Raw genomic sequence first — 25,736 nt, forward strand, 5'->3', positions numbered from 1 at the left:
GGAAAATGGAGGTCTCCGAACAGTAAACAGGGATAGAGTGCTCACTGGTTTTTATGACAGAGATGATACACACTGACGAAAAGAACAGAAAATAAATGTTAAATTGTTAATTATTATCTCTGAGTAGCGGGACCAGGATAGACACTTTTGCCCCCTTTTTCAGACATATTATATTAAATGCACATTATTTTTCATCTGAAAAAAGCATTTTTAGACGTGTAGTACCACGCAGTGGGGAATAATACATGAATACTTACAGTAACAAGTAACTAGCAGACACCGCAGCAGCGCCACACAATGTAGAACGGGCAATCCTGATTAACACCGCTCAGTTACATAAGGATCCACAAAGTGAGAGCACCTGCTGTAACAGGGCGTGGCCCCCTTCTATTTGTCAGTTGTGTCTTCAGGGCTGAGGCAGTTCTGAGCACGGCCAGTGTCAGTTCCGGTGTCTGGATGGATGCTACTGGAGGTGAGGGCACCTGCAAGCAGAAAGGAAGAACAGAAACCATCCTCTGCCTTTTCTGTCTTGTTTCTTTGTTACTTTAAAAGACAGGCATAAATAAGATAAACTGTGTATCTCCCCTACTGAAATTTCAGTAATGAAACCGTTTTTAAAGGCTTCAGAGCTTATATCCTGTCTATAACTGTCTTTTCAACAAAGCATCATATTTATTAAATGTTAATTGACTCAGTTAATTAACTCCCTGTTGAAACATTCAAGTAAAGAACATGAAAGGCCTTACGTAAAAGAACCACACCTGCAGTGACTAGCTCAGCTGTCTTGATGGCAATGCAGTCAGCCCCCACCATTCCGTGGCCCTGAGCTCCTGATGCTGGTAAGAGAGCACGCTGCCGCCTCAGATGGAGAGATACTGTGAAAGCATTTTTTGAACTCTACAGTACTGACAAAACATAACTGACAAATCCCAGGCTCCTTTGAAGATGTCATTTTCGGTTTCTGGCCAACCCCCGTCAATGAGCAGAACCACCCCATTCCCGAGTCATGGGACTCACGTGGGAAGAAATTTTGTAGAAATTTCCAGGTAGAGAATGTAACCAACTATATGTAGAACTCTGACAAAAGAAAAGATGAAATACTCTGATGTTGAAGACACTCAAAATATTCTCCTAAGCCTTAGTAGCTGGAAAGGCTGGGCTTCTCCTCAGCCACTTATTTATTTCACAGCCAGTGAGCATCTCCCACAAACCCTGTTAACCTGTGTCTGCTGGGAGCATCAGGCACACTCTTGCTGTCGATCTTATAAGTCACAGGGCAGACGCGTGTCTCTCATGCCTGCCACCCTCACACAGGCTCGCCTCCTAGCCTCACTGTCTGAACTTGGCCCCATTTTCTCACCTGTTTATTTGGTATCTGTTCTTCTGTAAGCTGCCTGAAATGCTTTTTGGAACAAGTCAGAAGAATGAGTGGGTAGAGAAATGGACAGTTGGACAGGTGAGAGGTGGGCAGACAGACAGAGAGACTCCAAGAAAAGGGGAACAAAGAAAATTCCCTATGCAGAACCCTCTTCTAGTCAGGGAAGAAAACCGCCACGGAGTCGTGTGAAGAGGCAGGTGGCTTAGGGCTGTTTCCTGGATTCCATGAAAAGTCACACCAAGAGATGAGAGGGTAGAACTATAAATAATAAAAGAAAAAAGCATGCATGCTTGAAAAATATATCTACAACATGTACTTTCTAAAGAATAGATTCAAATCAGCAGGGCCCAATTACACAATCCTTGGGTATTTACAGAAATGAGAATCCCATCTCCAAACCACAAGGCATCCCTTCGGAGCACTGAGAGTCTACACAGGGCTGTTATAAAGCCTTCACCACAAAAGCTATGCTCTCCTGCACTTACGAGTAACGAGCAGCTGTTCTCGGGCTGCCCACGTGCATCATTTGCACCCTACAGCACCTCTACGGGGGAGAGACGGCTAGCGAGCCCCATCTCTGCAGGACAGAAAACAAGCCCAGGAGAGGCTAAGCCGACCTACCAGTTCTCCATCTCACAGGACTGGTCACTCCAGAGCAGGACTCGAACTCGGACCCACGTTTATAATCACGGTACTACCGTGCTTTGTGTGCTTTTTCTGTGTATAATACATTTGTTTCTGGCATGAAAGTATATTTAATAAATGATCGGTTGTCCTGTCTATCTCATTTGCTCACAATCAATCTTTATAGTGTTGAATTGTACTCTTTTTCCGTGGAGAAAGGAACGGAACGAGCGGGTGTTAGAATGAGGTTGGGTTCCATTCTTTATCTGTTACCTCATCTCATCCAAGTCCCCAACCAGGGAGAAGGAGCAAATGTTTTCTTCATCTTTTAAAGAGAGGGCTCCACTGATGGTGACTTAACTCCAAAACCAAGTCTGGGGAAAGGGCACATTCAGCAACCAGAGCATTATCACCTGTAGGAAGGCAAAAACAGCTCACGGGAGGGCTCAGGGGGTCACCCTGATTTAATTTCAATCGATAAAACAATAATGCACTCTAAAAATACTAGCATGCAATGGATTGGCTCTTTCTTGACATCTAGCAAGTTTCCACAGCCCACATGTAAAATTATCGTGAACCAGTGAAAGGAAGTGTCTACAGACAAGAAAAATCAATGCCACAGGTAAACTGAAACCCAGACTGGAGGAAAGGAAGAGAAAGGGCATAGTAAAGAAGTGGGGAAAGGCTGGGGAAAAAAATCATCACACGGACTCTCAAGCATCATCCAACAAGCATATAATCATTCGAGAGAGAGAGTTACTGAGGTCCTATTCTGTGCAAGATGGTAGAGCGGGTGAAGCAAGAGCACAGCGACCATGGTGGCAGCAAGTGGCGGGGCTCAAATACACTTCTGATCCCGGTACTTGGCACACTTGTCCTCAGTATAAAGGCAAAAAAAAAAAAAAGTAAAATAAATCTGTAAACTCAAAGCATTGTTAAAAAAAATTAAACAAAACCTAAATACCTGGACAGACAAATCACGCACATTGCTGGATCAGAAGACAGCGCTCTTGGAATGGCAGTGCTCCCCAGAAAGATCCGTATATTCAACGTGGTCTCGATCACAATCCCTGCGGGCTCCTCTGCAGAAACTGACTAGCTGCTGCTACAATTCATATGGGAATTCGAGGTCTCAGTAACCAAAACGTACTTGAAAAAGAAGAACAATGTGAGAGGACTTGTAATTCTCAATTTCAAACCTTACAACTGTATGTCTAGGTGAGATTAGAGGCCATTGTGAAGTTATTACTGTGTTTATCCGTATTTTCTAAATTCTCTACAATGAATATAACTGTTACAATAAGAAAAATAAAAAGTAAGGTATCTTTTAAAACATGCACACCGATTCATTCATTGGGAAAAAGTATTTTAACTATAAAGAGGTAACCAAATATCTAGTGAAAAAGGACTACTTAAAAACAAGTGTGTATTTACATTTTTCATAAATTGAAAACTGAAAAGCACAAACACATCAAGTTTCTAGGGAGACCGATGCAACATATTAATAGTTATTTTCAAAAATTCTAATTGAACAATGAAAACTCAAGAAAGGGAAAATCGCGATTGACAGCCAACTGCAAACACATGGAGAGCAAAGGCCTAGAAATCACAGTTCCTTTAACTCTGATACTAACTCAATAGAAGAGGAAATTCCTCCCTGTGGGGACAGTGGAATCCCACGCATAAGACAGGATACACAGTACAAACTGCACTAGAATCTGGGGTGATTTTCTTAGAAGAATTCTAAAGTTACAACATTGCTGAAAAACTATAAAAACACTGACAGACAGATTAAAACACACAGTCATATATATTATATAGAAACATATGAAGTCTGCTCCCATGTTGCATAGAAATACAAACATATTTGTTCATTTATGGGCACTGAATATTTTATCCCAGGTAGAATATTTCAACTAAAACAAATAATCAATAATACACACCTCTTGTCAAATCTACTTGATAAGGTACTCTGCTATGTAACCATAATGTGTCTAAGATAGATCTAAAATTAGTGAAAAAGATCTTTGTATGGTTTCTTGAACTCTTCTCAAAATTCCAAGCTTAATTTTAAAATAGATCTGAGCAGTATTTCTATATTAACTTTTCCCTCGTGAAATGAACAGCACATTCTGTCCTTACAATGATTCACGAGCACTGTATCCTAACAAATCTGCTGGACAGCAAGGCACTATCCAGACACTGTGACCAAACAAATGAAACACAAGGAAGACAGTGACCCTATTCTGGAGGGCTTACCGTCTGTGTCAACTCTGGGGTTTTTATTTGATTGGTTTGATTAGGTAGCAAAATAAAATCAATCAAGTACTTTCTTCTTTAAGCATTCTGTAAGTCATGACTCTGTTGTTAGTGTCATGAGAAGGAAAGACTAAAGCAAGACTTCATTAGGTCAATTAGCAACAGCCATCACTGGGGAGTGAGTAATAATGAAGTTAACTGATAGCAATGCTTCTGCCCACATGAGACCTAAAATAAACCTACGCTGATCTCTTTAAGGAAAATGAGGAGATGAGGCCCCAATGAGAAAAACAAAAACTAACAAGAAATCAAAAAAGTAAAGACTTTTTCATTAACGATTCCAGGAAGGAGTGGAGCATGGTGGTGAAGAGCACAGATGCTGGGGACAAACATGAGGGTCTGAACTCCCACAGCACTGGGTAGCTTTGACACTGATAAGTCAGTGAAATTTTCTGCATCCCAGTCTCCTATCCATAGACTGGGGACAACAACAGTACCCGTCTCCTAGAACGGTCCTAATAATTAAGTTATTTTATATATAAAAGTTTAAATAAAATACCTCAGATATTAAATATTACCCCAAAAGCACAAGGAAAAAGAAAACAGAGATAAATTGGAGTTCATCAAATTTTAAAACTTTGCTTCAAAGGACACCATCCAGAAAGTGAAAAAACAACACACAGCAGAAATTTTTTTCAAATCATTTATCTCATAAGGAATTTGTATCTACGAAAAAAAAAAAAACAAACAAACAAAACAAAAACAAAAAGAACCTCCTACAACTCAACAATAAAAAGGCAACTCAATTAAAAAATAAATAGAGGATCTGAAAAACATTTTTCAAGAAAAATATACAAATGACCAATAAGCACAACGAAACGATGTTCAATATCATTAGCTGTAAGGGAAATCAAGTCAAAACCACTAGGAGAAACTGCTTCACATTCACTACAATAGGTTATAATCAACAAAAGAGTAACAAGCACTAATGAGGACACAGAAGATGCAGAGGTCGCAGCCGTTGCTGGTGAGGATGCAACACAGTCTGGCCACTTTGGAAAAACGCCTGGCAGGTCCTTAGAGAGTTGAACATTTGGTTTCTGAATAACCAGGCAATTTTGCTTCCTGGGCACACACGTAAGAGAACTGAAAACAAATGTTCACATTAAAACTCCTACAGGAATATTCACGGTGCCATTACTCATCACAGCCAAAAAGCAGAAACAACACAAATGTCTATCACGTGATGAATGGGTAAACAGAGGGGCCCAGCCATACAGAGGAATATTATTCAGCAATAGCAAAGCATAGAGTACTGACCCAGGCCACAACGTGGACAAATATTGAAAACGTTACTCAGTGTGAAAGAAGTCAGTCACAATAGATGCTTCCACTTACATGAAGTAACTCGATTTACATGAAATTTCCAGCAGAGGCAAACCCACAGAGAGAGAAAAGTGGCTCCCTGGGGCTGTGGGAGGATGGGGAAGATGGGGATGTCTGCTTATGCATAAGGAGCTTCCTGTTGGGGGGATGAAAATGTTCTAAGATTGAAAGGGATGCACAATTCTGGGCATAGAGTAAAAACCACTGTACATTTTAATGGGTGAATTGTTATTAAAACTGTTAAGAACAAAAGCACCTCGGGCCAGTACATTCCCATAGTAAATGTAAATTGCTAAATTTTATTACAGGAAGAAGAAACTGCCCTCAGCATGAAAGCAGGAGTTCAGCAAATGTGAGTTAACCGAAATTGGACAAGAGCATTTCACTTGAAACAGTTGCTGAGTGTACACAAAATATTAAGACATGACAAGGAAAATCAGTTTGACATCACGAAGAAGCATTCTGCTTCAAATGCAGATCAAGGATTCGGCAAGCCCAGCTGCTAGAAATGACCAGAGAAGAAACCTGGTTCTTTAAACAAGCACCAGAGCCAGCAAGGAAGTGGTGATGAGGAAAGCAGGCGGCCGAAAATCTGGAACAGTTTGTTACAAATAATTTCTCCACTGATAATTCAAAAATAAAATGAAAGTGATGTAATACTGTGTTGACCTCACGTGAATGGGCTTCCTCCGGTTCTCGACAGTTTTGTAACCCCGAATGAGAGACTCAGGAGAATCAGAATGGCTCCTGGGAGTCCCCAAATGACTGCCCACCAGCACGCTGACCACCATCACATCTGCCAGGGTGGAATTGCAGAGAAGAGACCAACTTCTGAAAGGCACAGGAAATATTGACAAGGGAAAAAAAGGCTGATGTCAGTCTTGGGACAGAGGCCCTGAGAGCAGAGGCCAGAAGGCTGCAGGTGAACTGGAGTGGCCCTGGGGCAGGAAGGGACCATGGGGGAGCAGATCTCAATTCTCTTCTCGCTCTCCCTCGGGTAGGAGAGATAAAGTCTGCATCGTTCTCACCTGGAACTGTGGGTTCTGGCTGGCAGAAGTCTTACGGACATGGAATGAATGACTCAAGACTGTGGAAAAAGGAAAGAAAGCGAGAGGGAGTAGGGAGCCAACTCCACGAGCCTCTCAAATGCTCCCATATTTATTGTGTATAATCAAAGAAAATAGTCTTTAACAGTTGTGTGATAGTAAACAGGAACTTGGGGAAAGACAGGATGAGACAGAGATTGTAGAATCCACAATGAGTAAAAAGGCTTAGTTTACCTTTAGGGGAGTCATGGGGAGAGGGGAACAAGATAAATTCTTTAGATATTCATTACAAAGCAGACCACCAGTCCAGCCAGGTCCGTGTTTTGGGGATAATAGACTATCTAACAGCACGCACGCCCAGCATTTATAGCTGAGGGCCTGGGTCATTGCTGTGCAATGAACAGAGTGCTATCTAAAACCTCAAATATGCAAGCAAGGCATTGTCTCTGCTTTTTATGGCAAGGAGACAGGAGTGAGGATGCACAGGTGCTTGCTCGAAAGCAGTTACTAAGCACACTTTTTCTTCTTAAAGTTGACATGCGTCTGGTGTCTGTTAAATTTGTTAACCCAATCATGGGCTATCACATGGAACCATTATGGAGGACACCCTAGGATGACAAATCCTGGCTCTGGGTCTTTTCCTGCCAGCTTCGGCCATTCCAGCAGGGTCTAGACACATCCCTGAATAACGATCCCACAGAACCACCCAGACTCTTATCTCCTGGTGCTTGGAACTTAATTTTAGCTCTACACAACTTAACATAGAAAAGTTTCAGAAATAATAGATATTATATTCTTTTTATATCTCATCATAGAACTGATTTTTCTGATTGCTCTAAGCTGCTTCTACTTGGTAAATCACCTAATTCTGCAGGTGAATTCAGTATTTTCCATTGCGCATAACTAGACAGTCTGGGCCCTCTGACTTCTATTGGTCAAATAAATACCGATACACCTAATTGATTTCATTGTTCATCAATTTCAGCCTGGAGGTGAGGGAGTGTCACTCTGTTCCTCAGCCCACCCTCTACTCTATTCTCTTCAGCAACTCAGGCCTCCTGAATACAAAACGTAGCATCTGTTTCCCTTCATCTACACTTTCCACAAACGCAACAGGAAACATCAGCCTAGAGAATGAATTCAACACAAATGTTAAAACAAAAATCTACAAACCTGAAGCAACTCCATCTCCGAATCATGATACACAATGACATGAAAGTAAGGGTGTCAGGTACAAAGCACGCGTGAGCCTGACCACCTCATTTCTATTCTTCAAAGGAAGGAAGGTTTTCATGTTTTTTATTATCATTCTTTGTCATTGTTTCTGATTAAGCCAAAAAATAGTTTATGAAATAATTAAGCACTGCAATAACAGATTTTCGCTGTATCAATTACAGAAGGCATTCAGAGGGGATAGGAAAACCCACCTATGTAAAAAATGCAAAATTTCTTCCCCTGTTAAGAACATGTATACAAAATGCAACAGAGAATTCAAATTCATGTGGAGAGGAGCAAAAGCCACAGAATCAAACAAAGGCATTACTATGAGTCAATTCAAAATTCACTGGACAAACATGCTCAATGCATTCAAAGAATTTTAAAGGCACACTGCAAACCATTCACTTAATGATCTACAGGCTAGAGGAAGAATTTCCCTCTTTAACAGACAACAGAAATCAATAGGTTGCCCCACCAAACGAGGACCAAACAGCAATCAGTTTTTTAACAGTTCTGATAAATCAGCATGTTCTAAACATCAAAATCCAGAAATTTTAAACATTCATTCACACCACAATGAAACAAGCACTTAAAAAAAAAACAAAACAATAACCCGAAGAAACTATGCACAATTATCATGTACCTGGATCAATGGGAACTTCTTGTAACGCTGGAAGAAAGAACAGGATATAGCCTTTTACTTAAAAAATAAAACTACATTTAAAGATAACTGCTAAAACACATTTCATCATTCATGTTGCCTTGAAAAATCTGAGGCACTCGTATCTGATCAGAAAAGCAATTCTGAGTAATAGTATGTTACAATTCAGTGCCAGTTTGCTTTAGTAGAAAAAAGAAAAGCTACTGTTTCTCATCCTGCACAAAGAGTAAAGAACCTTCCTGCCTCTATCTCCTCCTATTTTCTAAGCTCATTCTCCCCAACCCTTCTGAAACAAGTATGAGAACCTTTTATTCCCACCAATATGCCAAATGACAAAAGAGTATCAATTTATTTGTATAAATATATGCCTACACCTTGAACTGGAAGAGAAAGGTATCAGAAGGCTATATGGAACTTATTTCTACCTTCCTGAAATCACACACACACACACACAAACGTTCACAGAGACACAGACATGTACACACTGAATTACTGGGCAATTCACAAGCTGAGGACTTCCAATTTATAGAAGATAACTTTGTAGTTAGTTTAAAATACAAAACTGTCAGCTTTTGAAAGCCTTCATCATCTGCTAAATCATCCAAATATCAACGAGACCCAGTTAGCCTTCTCTGTAGAATATAATTTCCCATGATGGCAAAACAGACCCTAAGTAGTGGATTCAAGACTCGTGTTTATCACTACCTATGATCGTTTTTAAACACGTAAACAGATTCAGAAAGTATGTCCCAACAACATTTATTCTTATTGAAATAGCATATGTATTCAATTGTCTATACAGAAAATAGGTCCCATGATGGTGTTTAAGAGCTATTTTGTGTATTGAAATATTTATTTTTAAGTTCAGACAAGGAGGGTCTGTATTACTCAGTTGTAGAACACCTGCTTAGCATGCACAATGTGCTGGCTTCAGTCCCCAGTACCTTCATAAAAATAAATAAAAATAAGTGCTTATTTAAAAATAAGAATAAATTTATAAAAAGAGTAAATGCAGACTAAAAACCACTGCAATCTAGGAGCCATAATTTTAATAGAAAACAAGAGTTTCTATCAAATATTCACTATATGACAATGACAGAGACAACCACAAATCGCCCCTGACAACCATCACGTGTGATTCTCAGCAACCCTACTAAGTAGACACCGAAGAGAAACCCAGCATTGCGGATGAAGAAACGGAGATCGGAGGAGCCGGGGACGCTGACCGTCCTGCTCCCCGTGACACCACGTCAGCCCAGGATGAGCGCTGACAGAGCTGCACTGAGGGGACACCCAGCTGCACGGAACCTTGGTGCACTGGGGAGTCCCAGAAAACACTCAAAACTGTTCAGTGAAGAACCAGCTCAAATATATTACATTGTGCCACATCCTTTAAACAGGGAACATGACTGAGACCTTTTTGATGCCTCCGTGTCCTTTCTGCCATTATCAATTATTTGCCCTCTCAGCATGCCCAGTCATGAATTGGACCCCATATGAAGTGCACTCAGATGGCAGAGCTTTTAAAGCTGTTTTATGAAGTTTGTAAGACTCTGTCTATGCCTCACACAGGCGGTCATCCATCACTTCTCACTGGTGTGGATGTACCACATGAAATCACACCTTTCTGCTTTTTAAAATCCCTCCATGTAATCCAGACTTTTCAACAGCAAAGAAGCAGCTCAACCAGAAACAGTGGATAGCTTTTCACCAAATGGACTCGAACAGCCCATCGGACTACCTGGAAGCCCTTTTTTTCTATTAAACCCACTTCCAAGGACTTCATCATTTTCTGATTGGTGGACTTGGCCTCTGACTGGCCTACTCTGAGAGCTCCCAGCCTCACATCCGGGGGTGGGAGAGGACCCTGCTGTTCGGGGAAATCAGTGCGGAAGGCGGAAATCTTCCACCCAGGTCCGCACGGGTAGAAGTGCCACAACGTGCTCAGAAAATATACCGTCAGCAACCCTGGGCTCCCATGGACTGATGTCACATTAACCAAACTCATGAGAGACTGATGCAAGAAAACCAGAAATTGAATTTATTAATGTAACAGGAGATGTGAAACTACGAACCAGACTGAAATATCAGAGTTCAACTATGAGTACAGATTCTCCTCAACGGCCCAATCACGGGCAGGCAGTCACATGGCAAGCGTGGACAGAAGCAGAGCAGGAAGGGTTTCTAGATTAACTCAATGGACTAAATTTCTGTTATCCGAACAGATCTGCTGCCCAGAAGACATTTAACGCCAATCACGGTGCACTGTCCGTGGACAGTGGCTGAGACACGACTGTGAGCACCTGTGTAACTCTCCTTTCCCTGTCCTTTCTGGGCTAAGTGATGCACAGAGGTACAGAGATCCAGAGATGCAGATACCTCTAAACACCCAAAGCCCATCCCTGGGAGCCTGGAAACCAGACAGCCAGGGTTTAAATACCAGCTCTGCCACTTACTAGCTCTGTGACCTTGGCCAACTTACTTACTCTCTCCGTGCCTCAATTTCCACATTGTAAACCTGGGATAACAATCAAATCTCCCTTACTCACTTGTTGTGAAGATTGAAGGATTCCTTTCTGTAAAACGCTCAGAAAAGAATGTAGCACATTTTTGGTGCTCAACAAATGTGAATTTAATAAGAAAGTGATTTACAAGTCTCCCTACTAATCATTTTCTGTGTTTCATGGCTAGTCTGAGTCCCAAAGGAAATCCTTATTTCCCCTCTTATAAACTCTTGGGGAGCACCCTTCTCTTGCATCCCACCACCTGTTTAAACTGAGAGAAGGGATGCCTCCTCCACACTCCTCTGGTCCATGGAGAGTGCTTCCCCCTACACACCCCTGACCCCTGGCCAACGGCTAGCACTCTTCACAATAACAGATTGAGGTGTGAGTCCGGAGAGACAAGCAGGGCATATGAAACCTTTCCTTTCCCTCCAGTGTTGGCCACCCTTGGGAAGCACCCGGGATGCTCAGCTCCATGGCAGGGCAGCCCTGTGCAGGATGGGGCAGATCATCTTAAGGGAAGGCTCGCTGTGGCCCAGAGCTAACTGGGACTGCGTGAGTCTCTAATTCTGGGACACAGTATCATGACACGCATTTTCCCACAGCCCTGAATTTCATGGAGAACGTGGCTTCATCAGTAATAAAGGAGACATTTATCGCCTGTCTGTTCTTCTGTGTCATCTCTCAGTTGGCTGCTGGAGAAAACATGTGTATAAGTATTGGGTCCACTTAAGCCCCAATATATATGAAGTACCAAAAAATTCTGTGGCTTAACATTGGTTCAGGGCGACTGTGTAACGGTCCTGACTTTGCTGATGCTAAATTATGGGTATAGGAACTATGGAACCTCCTCAAATATCTTTCATCATAAAACCAGCTTTTCTTATTTTCCTGTTTCTTAGTAATTGCCAAAGACTGTAAAATGATGGCTTCATACAAAACAGGAGCTAAACTTTATGAGCCCTTTGACATTCCCACTGTGCTAAACAATTTACATAATTTCTGATTCTCACAATTCTGCAAAGCATATACGAGCATCCCCATCTCACAGACGAGGGAGAAACTCAGAACAAACTGACTCAGGCTCACGTGGCTCAGTGGCAGCGCGTGCACGCAAACCCAAGTCAAATCACTACACCCCTTCTTCTATGTACAAAATCACCTCCCACCAAATGACACACAGCGGCTGGGTCAATACTCAGGGAACTCAGTACACTTTTCAGCTTTAAGGTGCTCAAGAGGCCGCTTCTAGCTGCTTTATAAAATCCCGGCTCACTGGTTGCTAACACTGGAATAAAAGACCGATTTTGCCATTGTTTGCACAGCAAGTCTGAAATGTTCACAGCGAGATGACAGAATAAAACAAAGATATAAGCAGAATAATTTTTCCAGGTAGACAGACATAATGGACATTGTGCTATTCTGAAGCACTAAGCAAAGGAATCAAAGCAAAAAAATATTTGTTAAGCCTTCTTTTACAAACAGGAAAATTAAGACTGTATGAAGGTGCAACAGCGCCTCCTATGGCTAAAAAGACCTTCCAGGTTGCCGGGAAAGATGCAACACAAAAATTGCCTGTTGAATCAGAAACAAGAATCAGATAACTAAAAGCTTATGTAGCACATACTGCAGTTTGCTTCGGGGAAGGGAGGGGTATTCAGTATTTAATCTGACATTGCTAATACTCTTGAATATAAACAAAAGACACAGGCTCATGGAAACTCATCTTAGAAGAGGAAAGAATCCAGTCCAGCCACTTCATTTTACAGGAGGGGAGACTGAGATCTGGGATCTGTCCTTCCGGCAATCAGCAGCAAATCTCTCTCTCCTAGGCCTCATGTCATGCACTGTAGCAAAAACCAACAGATCTGTACTAGACCTCTATTCATAAAAGTCACGTCTGTATTTTTCCAACAGTAGGTAATCTAAGTATCTTGCAAAATACTTCTCAAAGAGCCAGGAAATCATACAAGTGTATTGAAATACAAAAACATTTATTTGCACATTAAAACAGCATGAGCTTTATTCTATTAAAAAAAGTGACATGTCAAATCAATGTTTTGATATTTTAAAACCTATTAAGCATGCAGAAAAATAAATCAAAATTTCTTTAATCACAAAAGAAAGAAGCTTATTCCCTTAAAATGATCAATGTGGATTTTTCTAAACTTAATAGTTCTGGTCAGATTTCTACGAATTTAAATGTCTGAGTGGATGGTTACACGGCAACATGAATTCTGAGTTGTAACAACACACATTCTGTGTAAATAATCTTCAAGGCCGTCTGCTTAAGGTGATTTAACTAGTCCCTGTCTCACTAGAATGATACAGGTTTCATTAAACCTTCATACTGCACACACACACAAAACCCTGAATCCTTGTTACTTTAAGCCATATTCATATATTCATATATATGCATATTGAATATGCATCAGAAACAAGCCACCCTCTTTAGTATTCAGAGTTCATCCTTCTAAACTATCTGTCCTTGTGACAGCATATTTTTACTAAGCAGCTCTTGGGTGCTTCGTATACAAGGCGTCTACATCTCACAGTCAAACAAGGTAAACGGCATCACTCAAATTTCACAAATGAGGAAATGTACTTAAGCCATGAAAACAACTTACATATTCATCGTCAGGAAAGAAAAGATTAAAGATTTTACTTACAATATTCACTGACAAAACTTTCCTCCATACTAAGACTACATAGAACCAATTCAGTCTTTGTAAATTTTTCTGTCAATAAGCACCACTAGAGAAAAACAAGCAACATCATTAGCAATGGTTGTACTTTCAAAGCCCACTCCTATTTTGCACTATAATCATTTTTAATGTTTTGTTTTTAGTGTTTACAGAGCACTAAAATTAAAAAAAATATAAACTTTTTAAGTCATTGCCTGAGAATGCAACATTTGTGAAAATGTACAATTTCAATTTATGCCACTCTGTCTCACATTCTCACTGGTGTCTCTCCTTTGAAGGCTTCATCAAACTGAGATCGCTAAAATCATTCATTTATGGACTCACAGGAGTTCAGGAAACCACTCAACACGGGGCTGATCAGAGGAGCCATTGAGAAAGCATCCTGTGCAGCCTGGGTTCCAGCCCTGAGTCTGCCAGCGCCAGCTGTGTGAGATTTTGGACAAGCTGCCCCATCTCTCAATCCCTCAGCTGCAAAAAAGGAGACACTGATACCTACCCTTAAACACCTGCTATGAGGTAAAACATGAGGAAAGCATTTTAGCCTTAGGGAGGTGTCCACTCAGAGCAAGCTTGGTCATTATGATGATGAGGATTACTTTTAATAAGTTAAGGCAGACAAAAAATTAGAAATCACCATAAAGGAGAAACATTTTATGTCAATGAGCATTTCCTTTTGAATGGATTGCAGAATGTTTTATAGAATTTTTTAATAAACCAAATTTTGTCCACTAATTATAGATTTAAAGGTTCATGGACATGTCTCCAGAAAAAGAATTAGAGGCCTCTAACCTCTGAATACTAAGAAAGAAAAGTTTAAAAAAATTCACGGGGGAGATTATACCTCACTTGAGAGAGTATGTGCTCAGCATGCATGAGACCCTCAGTTCAGACAACAATAACTCCATTTAAAGACTTTTTTTTCAAGAAATGGAGAATTAAATAAAAAAGATGGAGGAATACAGAATTTTTTTAGAGACTCAACTCAGATTTAAGATGGGGAAAAAATATCCATTTCTCATAGGAAATCTTGAGAACTATGTAAACCGGATCTGAGTTGTCTAATCTTTTAACATTATTCTTGAATTCATATTACCAAGTCTTAAAACTACCTGATAACCCACAGCGGTGATACTGATCATAACAGCTGCCAACACGGATCGAGCTCCGGCTAGGACTGCTCTGTTCGGCCATCTCTGCCCCTGAGGCCTCACCAGGATGAGAGCACTAAATTTTATCATTCATGAGCATCTCGTGAAAGTCCTCCCTTTGTGCTCCTCACTCTCCCCTCACCAGCCCCTCTGAGGGAAGCACTGTTATCATCTTCCCCACCCGCAGATAAGGCCACTGAGGCACAGAGACTAAACCTGCTCCAGGTCACATCGGCATTAAAGGACGTCTATATTTCTGCTGTTTTACTATTGACAAAGGAATCTGAGACATCAATTCAAGGGAGACTGTTAAATAATCAAGTCTGTCAGGTCTTCACCTCAAAGAGCAGATACTATAGATTCCTGATGTAGGATGAGGCTGCCGCCACAAACTGACTCAGCTTGAAATTAATATCCAAGATGAAGCAGCGGATACACGTAAATATTCAAGATTGTCAACTCCGCTCACGGGTCTGGGCCCTTCACTGCCTGAACGGGGGTGAAATCCCCACCCCTGTCAGGGATGGAAGCGCGGCTCTTCCCAGTGTCACCCAGGCTTCACGGGCTGTTTCCCCCCACAGGCTGTCCTCAACGATTAAAAATCTCTCAAGATTTTTACACCATGCAAAACTGAAAGACATTTCTGCAGATGGAGCACTTTCTCAGGCTTAAAAATTTTTTGCTTACACTCAGCAAGGGGGAAAATAACACGACTCTGCAAAGCCTCTGAGCCTCACCACTCACAGGAGTAGAATAGCCTCAGCAGAAGATGACTCTTCACGGATGAGAACAAAATAAAGCAGCCCCCAACCACAGGCACTCCCAGAGAGAGCGCTCAGCAGTCTTCTGCACACTCACGGTTGTGCAGCCCTCACCACCATCTATTTCCAGAACACTTCATCACCCCAGAAGAACACCCCTGTCACTAGCAGTCACTCCCCAACCCCCCTCCACCCAGCCCCTTGCAACCATCACCTGCTCTCTGCCTCTGCATGTGCCTATTCTGAGCATTTCAGATCACTGAAGTCAACAATATGTGGCCGTTTGTGTCTGCTTCCTTTCACTTAACGTGCTGTTATCAAGGCTCGTCCATGTTGAAGTGGTATCAGCATCTCTTTTTTTTTTTTTTTTGAAAGTGTTAAAGTTTATTAGAAGGTGGTAAGTACTATCAAAAAGAGTAGAGAGGAGCATAAGTGATTGGGTTTTAAAGGGAAAAGGGCGGGTTGAGCAGTCAGGGTGGACTTCCCAGAGCAGTTGGCCTTTTTCATATTCCCCTTTATTTATTTTTTCTTTTTTATTCACTCTTACGTCTGAATAATGTTCCAATACATGGAGATACTACATTCTGTTCATCCATTCAGCAGCTATGTATGGACGAGGTCCAGAAGAATGAGTGTAAGAGGTGACTAGGCAGGGATGGCATTTAAGCAAAGGGCAAGATGTGCTTTCAAAAAAAAAAAAAGCCAACAAACAGAGGCACAAGGAAATTCAGCGCGTTTCTGAGAAAGTGCATGCTTGCTTCAGCATGACTGCCGTGCAGGGCTGGGGGGGTGGGGAGTGACAGGAGACACAATGAGGGAGTCACCTGAGAATATTCCCCATGCAAGCAGCTCAGCCAATTCTCCTCCCTCATCCTGTATTTTAGAGCCATTTTTGATAGGTTTTCTATTTCAAGTAACAGTACTTAGTTACACATCTGATCATCTGCATCAGATCACCTTAACTCCAAGCCACAGAAAGTCATTCACTGACTGGAGCAGCTCCAAGACATAATGGTGATGGACCAGAGAGTCCTGCAGCATCCCGGCCTGCAGGCACAAACCCCCACATGTTCCATGGTGATGTCCGGAAAGTAAAATGCATGGAAATATCTCACTGCTTGTGCACGATATCTGCCCCCAAATTGTCCCAAAATCATGCTGGCAAAGCACTACTGAGCCCTCTCACTACAAAAAAAAAAAAAAAAAAAAAAAAAAAAAGATAGAGAGAGAGAGAACAGAAAAGAAAAGAATAAAGCTAAGAAGGCAAATTTAGGGTCTTCCATTGAAAACCAGCAAGCATCACTGCCAGTATCTCCGCTGGAATGGTCCTGTCTTCAAAAACCACTGCGCAGTTACATTGCAAACGTGATAGACATATATGTATTCCACGTAGATGATATTACAGTAGGATTTTTCTTTTCGAAATTTCCAGTTGCAACATTAACACAAGAGAGTTTATGTTTCAGCTTTAAAAAAATCAATTATCTTCCACTTTCTTAATTTTGAACCTATTATTATTTTATAAAGGGTGCTATGCTGCACATTATAAACCAACTGTTTGGCTTCTGCCAACAAGAACTTTATGACTTCACTATTTCAGACCAAGATTTAATGATGCTTTGAGAAGTGGAGCCTGGGGCGCTCACTAACAGCTCTTTAAATACTGACAAGGGTGTGCTATTTAAGTAATGCAAAGGCTCTAACTCTACATTAACTCAGAAACCAAAGAAACTACACCAAAGCCTTACTTTATCATTTTTAAATTTTGCTATTCTTTTGAATATTAAATTTCTTAAAAGATAAGATTTTTTTTGAGAAAGACAGCAGCTGTATTAAATTTCCTCTCACCAAGAAAGCAATCTTTATCAAGAATAAATACCCCTATGGAAATCCAAAAGACGGGACGTTTCTAGCTAAGTGAACATGCAGATGTCAACACAAGCCTAAATCCTATCAGATCTCACTCGAACGAGCTCAACAAAGTCCTGGACTACCCTGAAACTTAGCTCTTCTGTTCCAAATGTTGGCTGAGCTAAGATCATCACACAAGGCAGGGAAGAAAAGAAAAGTCCACCTGGCTGCATCCGTTTTCTTCCAGCCACAGGTGCCGCTAGGGGGTCCCCGTTAATAAGCCCTCCCCATGAGGAAATCCGGCATCCACACTGCCCCTGCCGTCCCCAAGCAGCCCCGACGCCCCTCTCCCACTGGTGGCCCCCCAGCCTGTCAATGGTCTTCTAATGACCCTGCCAGTTGGTGGCACTCTCCCCCTCTTCCCCGCTTCACACACACAAACACACACACACACACACACACACACACACAGCCAGGACAGCCTTCCCAAAGCACAAATTTGATTACGTCACCCCCACTTCAAACCCTTCAGAGGCTCCCTGGTAGAGTTCTAGCCCCACCCCCGACCCTGCTCGCCCAGCCTCACCTCAGTACCCAGGTCCCCAATGACCTCAGGTGCCCCCTGACCTGCTGCTACTTCCCACTTGCCTCCAGGCTCATTTTGACTGTTTGTCAAGGAAGCCTTCCTTCCCTCGAACCTCTGCACTTTGGGTTAGGTGCCCCTGCTGTGTTCCTAGAACATTCTACGCTAAGACAACTTCTGACACTGCTAAGCTCTCAAGAAGCAATACATTTTGCTTACTACTGTGAGTCCACCCTCTCTCCCCTGGACACTCAGAATTGCATGTGTTATGAATAAATGAATGAAGGGGTGGGTCTCAAAGGGACGGGCAGAGCTGCTCTCGCCTACCCCGACCCCTTCTTTCTGAAGAACATCAGAAGCAAAAGCAGGAGTACCTCTCCTGAGGGTCACTTTCTGCTGACACCCTTCACTGCCTCTTCTGTGTCAGTTCTAGTAAAAAACCAAGCTCCTCCAAAGCCCTCCATCCCTAGGCCCTCTCCAGGGTCCTCCCAAGCAGGGGCACCCTCCACCCTGGACCACACAGTGCACTCTCCCCGAGTCCCCGCCCCACAAGCCTCCAGGCCTCTACCCGGGCTGCTCCTGCCACCTGAGTCACCCTCTTGATTCCTTCTCCTGGCTGACTCTTACTCTGCCCTCATAACTGAATGTAGAGCCCATTTCTTCAAGGAAGCCCTCTCTGATGATGTCCTTTAGCTCTTGGCTGGGCTCCCTCTACAGCAGGACTGCTTGGCGACCAACTGGTGTTTGTCAACCTGCTCCTCGGAGACCATGACCTCTTGGAGGCCACGTGGGAAAAAGGAGTGAGACGACAAGAGGGGTGGGAAGAGCAAAAAGCAAAATCACAGCCCAAGTCCCAGATTCAAGGATTCTGTCTCAGAAGAAAAGAATAAAATGTTTCATACGTATGTCATTTGGCTATGAGTTTTGTGGCTCATGGAAAGCAAGAGGTTGGTGTTCTAGTCTAAAATCCAAGTTACATGCAAAGAAATGTACATATTCATATCCAAAGGAAACCAGAGCTGCTCAACAACAGTTTGCAATTAAAATCAAAGGAACTTTGATAAAGGCAATCTCTCTCTCTCTCTCTTTTTTTTTTTTTTTTGTATCATATAGTTGTAGAAGTATTTGTATAACTAAGTGATGGCTACAGCCTATGATTCTGCACCGGAGTGTTTGGGGCTGAGGAAGCCCAGATTACATGCACTGTGTAAATACAATCACACCAACACACTGACAGGCGCCCTAGTGGCTGAGCTGAAGTTCCAATGCACACAAACTTACGTTGCAAGACAGCTCTCATTAGAAAGTAAGGAATGCAATGTTCTGTACTCAATTACATACGTTATATGGGTCATTAAGCGATAGTGCATCTTGTCTAATGAAACCCCAAAATAAATTGTTAACGTCGATTTTCTCCATCTGACCCTTCTTTGCTAACTTTGGATATCAAACCCTCACTCCATACGGAAAGCTCAGATCTATGCTGCAGCAGGTTACATCCCGTGGAAGAAAGCCTATCAAGGGAGAACTGGAGAGTTTCCCTTCAGAAGCTGCTAAGTCTGGTTTTGCACCTGTACGTCATTTGCAACCACGTCAGTGTCAAAGGAGTAAGACCTTACCTCTGTGGGGCGAAAATCACTGCGGTGCTTCTGAACCATTAAAGAACACTGAGCTTTGTGAAACAGTCCTGAGGCACTTAAATCGTACTTTTTGTGAAAGGCTCCAAAACTGACCCAATTCACCAATCCAGGTACAACAGGGAGGTACCGGAATTAGTAGATAGAACATGCCCTTGAAGTCTGACAAGGCCCTGCTTGAATCCTGCTACAGCATTGACTAGCCGCTAAACGGACCAATTCCTTAACCCCTCTGAGAAGGCTTCCCAATCTGCAAAAGGGGGCTGCCACCGCCCACCTGGGAGACATGGATGTGAATGCAACACGCAAGTAGTGCGGCCGACTGGTACCTGACACGAGGCCTGGCTAGTTTCCCTCCGCTGCCCTTCTCCCCCTTTAAACTTGCATTGTTCCCCCTGGTAAGGGTCAAGCCCCTGGACCAGATTGCCCGATTCTTCTGTGTATCCCCGGATACATGCCTTACCTTTAGGAGGCCAGAAAAAGAACTATCTCCTCCAACGTCACTATCAATGTTCTTAAGAGTCTGGGTTTTTTAACTCTATTTTGCAGGGAGACTATTCCAGAACTGTCCAACCACCATTCTCCACTTTGGCTCCTCTCCCAGCGCCCGTCCCTTCTCACCTCAAATCTTCTGTCTGCTGGCCTTTTGTTCGTGGGAAAGAGAGTCCGCTAGGGTGGAGACTCCCTAGGCCTCTGTCCCTCCCTCACAGGTGAGTGTGACTACCTTCTCCCCACTCCCCACTCCGACTCCAGCTTCCGAGGAGGTTCCCCTCCCGGACCATGCAGCCTCTGCATCATCCCAAGACGCGCACGCGTGGCCACAACCCTCCCTTCAGATTTCTTCCTGGGTGGCCCTGCCCACCCCCAAGACCCTTAAGGATAAACGCCATTGCTCTGAAAATCCCAAACGCCACTGACTGACACAACAAAGCTGCATGGTCTGGGCTTTCCTCCAACACAGGCACAGCCCTGCCCTGCCTCAGCCTCAGTCTGCACCTCTCGAGATGAGCTCATCCACCTGCACGGCTGTGAACACCAGCTAAGAATGACGACTCCCAACGTGTATCTGTGGTCCGGCTCCTTCACCTGAGGCCCAGGGCCATAGACCCGCGTGCCTCTTTGAAGTCCTAACTTGGATGACAAATGGAATCTTAAAAATGCCTCATGTCCACCATTTACTCTAGAGTTCGATTCCTGGCAGGTACCTCCCAGGCTCCCGATTTTAGTAACAGACCCAGAACCCACCTAGGTGTTTGAGGTCACATTCAATTTCCCCTGTTCCTCCCCCGGGCCCTGCCCTGGAATCAGTCCTGTCATTTCTATCACTAAGCCAGTCTCAAGTCTGGTTCTGCAAGGACCACGGATGGAACCCCACAAGCTCATAGCAAGGTGCAGTGCGTCACAGTCCTCCGAAGAGAGCTCCCTGGAGAGGGAGGCATCTCCTGCCGCTGGTCACCTCAGAAGGCACTGGATTCTCACAAAAGAGGCCCAGGAGAAGGGACTCAAGGTTCTCCTGTGGTCTGAACTTTGAAGGGCCCGAGGTTTGGGGCAGTTACTAGTTAGCAGACACACCTGCCAGTGAGCAGATGAGGATGGGGGAACCCAGGCAAGGCTGTTCTCACTCCGACCCCTGGGCTATCGGGAGCCACGGGAAAGGCCTGTGTCCAGGGCACAGCCCAGCCTTCACAGATCCCAGCCTGCATTTGCCAACCCAGAGAGCCTAGACACCTACTTGCTACTCTTACTTCTGTTCTGTTCCCCCCCAGAATGTGATGGACTCTTTCAGAAAGTCTGGCCTTTCTCAAGCGAGACCAAGTCAGTGAAGGATGAAGTGTCCACAATTGGACCAGGGCATGAAAGGAGAAACAAGGTCTCATGGCCAGCATGACGGTGGTGGCCAAACCCTTTCCCCGGGTGAGATGAACCAGGGTGTGGGTGAGAATGCAAGGTCACTTCACGGCTGACTGGGGTGTTGGAGACTCACTACCGCAAACTAACGACACGGCCGTCAGTGGTGGACGTCAGCTGCAACAGAGACGGAGTCAGCTATTTACTGCCAACATGGGTTAATAGTAAAGGCTGGTGCAGGGAGGCCTGCATGGCTGCTGAGGCAAACCACAGACCCGGCTCTGAATGCCCACTGGCTGGAGCAGAGAGGAAGCTATGGTCCCCTTTAGCGGTCCCTGTGTCCACCAGATCCAAGTGAGCCACCTACTTAGGAGAAGGCCATGTTGTTCTGATACTCAGAAAAACCAGCCTCGTAAAGGGAAAATAAGAGTGGCATGGAGTTTAGACCCGCTCCTGCCTCTCTATGAAGACAAAGTAAAGTAAATGGCACGGGGAAGGTGAATGCAAAAACAAAAGCAAAAAACAAAAAACCGGTGACTGCTTCCTCCAACAGCATCCCCTGCAGCTGCTCATCTCCGAGCCTGCCACTTTCTCACCAGTGACCACCGGCCAGGAAGCTCCGTCACGCACGTCACACAGCGACAGCCCGGAACCGCGTGCCAAGCACGTTTGTGTGAAAGCCAGAATCAAGGAAGATGCTGCAGATTTTGACTTTCCAAGTTTAAATACTCCATGAAAAAAATCCCTCAGCAGCCGCCTAAATCAATTCGCATCTCACTTCTTCAAAACAATCAAACAAATTTAATAAGGGCGCATTTGTCACACCAAACATAAGGAGGACCAAACTGGTTCCTCAAAGCAAGGATTTTAACAGGTATCAAACACCAGTGGGTGATGTGCTAACAAAGCAAAAATTCCAAAAAACTAGAAAATAAAAAGATGACTAGGATAATATATGGATCAAGGCAACTGTTAAGGTTTTTGCTTTTTAAAGCGATGGGGACAGCACGGAGGACAATCTGGCTATTTCCAATGCAGGGTGTGCACAGTCCACTTTTCAGACGCAACAACATGCTCACAGGGCGGTACAAGATAGAAAGGGAAATAGAAAAAGGAAAAGAGGAACAGCGAAAATTAGAAACACATGAGAACAAAAATAACTGACAGCAATTACAAGAATTTACGTGAGTTTGGTGAGGACAGGGACGAGGGGACGGTGAGACCCACCCTCACCTATTGTTCCAGGGAAGGCAGGGGCCTGAGGCGAGCGGCGCTGCCGGGGGACCCCAACGTGGTCAGCGCCCCAAACCTAAACTTCACCTAGATGCGTGTAGACAGCTTTTGAGCTACCAAATGTGGTCGCATTTCAAGCTGGACAATTTTACTCACTCCCACCAAGAGTAACAGGAGAGAATTAGGCTCTGCTCCTGCACCAAAGCATTGTTTAAAAAAGTAATGACTGTGGAATAGTAAAAGCAACAATGGAGTAAAAGTGACTGGAGGAGAGCGTACTTGACCCGAGCTCACTGGCCGCGTTATCTCACTGACGTTCAGATGCTGGCTGAGCCCTTACGGTACCAAAACAGACAGGCCCACCAGGAGGGAGGTTTAATGCGCTGCTATATTTTGATGCCGAGAGCCATGCCTGGTACACGAGGTTCTGGGTAAACAATGGTGACAGTGTCAACCACTATGGGCTAAACACACAACCAGCTACTCCGCCAAATCCCAAGGACACACTTCAAAAGGCAAAAACAAGCTGGCATTCTCTGGTGGGTCTGCAGACTCAGAGCCAATCAGTTGCTGAGCAAACATGTCACCAGTGCCTCCTGTGACAAAAGAGGAGGCACTGGCCAGGGGGCTGGGGCAGGGCTCCAGGCTTCCACTGCTCACCCAACATTCTGTCCAGGGGGAGAAGGTGGTCCCTGCTTACGTTGCACCGATGCACCTACATTGACTGACACCTGGGGACTGAGCAGGAGGTGACAGGTGACGGGAATGGAGCCAGCCTGGGAGTGGCACGGTGCTGGCATCTGTGCCCTCAGCTTTGCCCAGACCACTACATCTGCCAGCTCATCTACAAGAAGCAGAAGGGGAGAAAGCCGTGTATATCACAGGGCCCTGCGAGGGCAAGTACAGGTCATGGCCACGACATGCCTCGCCCCTTCCTTAAGCCATAGAGGTATGTCCGGGGAGGAAGTGAAAATTCATCCAGAGCCCGCCAGGCACCACAAGCAGGCGGGACTCGGGTCCCCTGTGCCTGTCACTCACAGGACTGGTCTGGACTATCTTTTTATCAATTCTCTGACATCTTCTCCTCCAACTTACCAACAACCAGAAAGTAGAATCTGATTTTAGACTCACAGAGAATCGCAGAACACCTCCTCCACATCGGGCCCGGCAGCACGTGCCAGGTCCTCCGACCGTCACCTGTGGGACCGCCATGAGCCCTCTCCAGAGTCAAGGCCCGAGGCCGTAGGCCGGGGGGACACAGATTCCCACAATCTCCCCAGCAAAGGGGGACCACCTCTCGGCAAAGGCATCTCACCTTCTTCTGCCCGAGGGACATCTCGATAGATACACAGGGAAACAGAGCAGAAGGTGAGGGTGTAGGCAGCCCAGAAGAGCTCGTCTGCACTTCCAAGGCAAAGTGGGTCCGTTGACCTAATCACAGGGACAAAGTGAGGACGAATCTTTCCCTGCTGTGCCCCATACTCCGTGACACGCCTTTCCCTGCGTAAGGAGCTCATTTGGAAGCCCCTGGCAGTGTTTCTGTTGTCCTAAATTGGCATGGTGGTTGTCAGGCAGGGAGAGAGGGCCTGAGCCGTGCAGGTGCTGGACCTGGGAAGCAGGAGACACTGGCTCCACCCCCAGCTCAACCAGCGCCTCATTCTGCATCTCAGGATTCAGCATGACATCTATAAGCAAAGGGATGAGACTGTCCCAGGACAGGCTGTCCAACAGGAATGAAATGTGAGCCATGTAAAGACAGTTTCCCAGTTGCCACATTTAAAGAGTTAAACCCCCCCCAAAAAACCCCTAGAAACTGATTTTAACAACATATCTTACTTATTCTACCGTATGTAAAATACTATCATTTTGACATGTAATCAATAAAGAAAGTAACAAGATAGTTTACATACTTTTTACTAGACAAGTCTCAGCGTCTGATGTGCATTTGACCTAGAGCACATCTCAGCTCAGAGCAGCCTCCTCCCCAGCTCTCCTAACATCAGTGGCTTTGGCTACTCTATTGGACAGCAACTCCAGGGGTCACACCAGGGTAATTGGCTGAAAAGCGGGAGTAAGTGTCCATAATAACCCTAAAAGAATCTCTCTGAAACAAAGGCAGATTCACTTTTAAACGTCTGAAAACCGGCGGGTTGCTCCTCCCTCACGCCTTGGCTACAAGACAGCCCTCCTCCTTGCTGATCCCTTTCTGGATGTAGGGAAGCAACCCTTCACATAGCCAGGGTGGCCGGGCATCCAGGTAGACTTTCCTGCTCTCTGTGTCCAGTCCCACGAAGTCCTCCTTCTCAAACAGGATGTAGAGCAGGAGGATCTTGTCCCCAGACTTGTCGGATGCACCGTCCAGCCACTTGGACTTGAGCATGATGAAGAGAGACTCAGTGAAGTCCTCGATCCTCTTCTCCACCACCCTGCAGTCCTCGTAAATTGAAGGCCACGTCGGTGCGCGGCTGCTCGGCCACCTCCCCATGCAGCACAAAGACAAAGAGCCGAGAGTCATAGAGCGTGGTGCCATACAGCTCCTCTGCACGTGGAGCTTCTCGAAGGTCGTGGCCAAGAGGCCGTCGGTAATGGTGACAAGGCCCACGACCTTGCGGTGGGTCTGGAAGTCGCTCCACCCATTCTCGGGCGCATAGTGGTGACTGTAGTGGATACAGAGTGCCCACTGCCAGCCGCACGGGCTGATCTGCCTCACCAAGGAGATTCGCTTATAGATGCACAACAAATTCTGCTCTGAGATGATCCCCACGGGTTGGACCACCACGGGGAGAGTCTGGTGGTCCTCAGCACACTGCACGTAGTCAGGGATGTTCATGTTGCAGGCCCTGACGAGAGGGAAGAGGAGACCGAGGTACATACTGTGCTGCGGGCTGCGGGCC

The 25,736-nt window shown here is 44.5% G+C and overlaps 1 long non-coding RNA gene across 1 annotated transcript; it reads right to left on the reverse strand.

Annotated features, from left to right (window-relative positions):
* Nucleotides 1-258: 258 nt before the first annotated feature.
* Nucleotides 259-3,224, reverse strand: LOC135320855 (uncharacterized). The gene is made up of 3 exons (XR_010380205.1): nt 2,988-3,224; nt 2,276-2,415; nt 259-482 (listed from the first exon to the last, which is right to left on the reverse strand). It is a non-coding gene; the product is annotated as an uncharacterized LOC135320855 (long non-coding RNA).
* Between the last annotated feature and the right edge of the window lie 22,512 nt (nt 3,225-25,736).

The sequence above is a fragment of the Camelus dromedarius genome, unplaced genomic scaffold (genome assembly GCF_036321535.1).
Source record: "Camelus dromedarius isolate mCamDro1 unplaced genomic scaffold, mCamDro1.pat HAP1_SCAFFOLD_18, whole genome shotgun sequence".
Lineage (NCBI taxonomy): Eukaryota > Metazoa > Chordata > Mammalia > Artiodactyla > Camelidae > Camelus > Camelus dromedarius.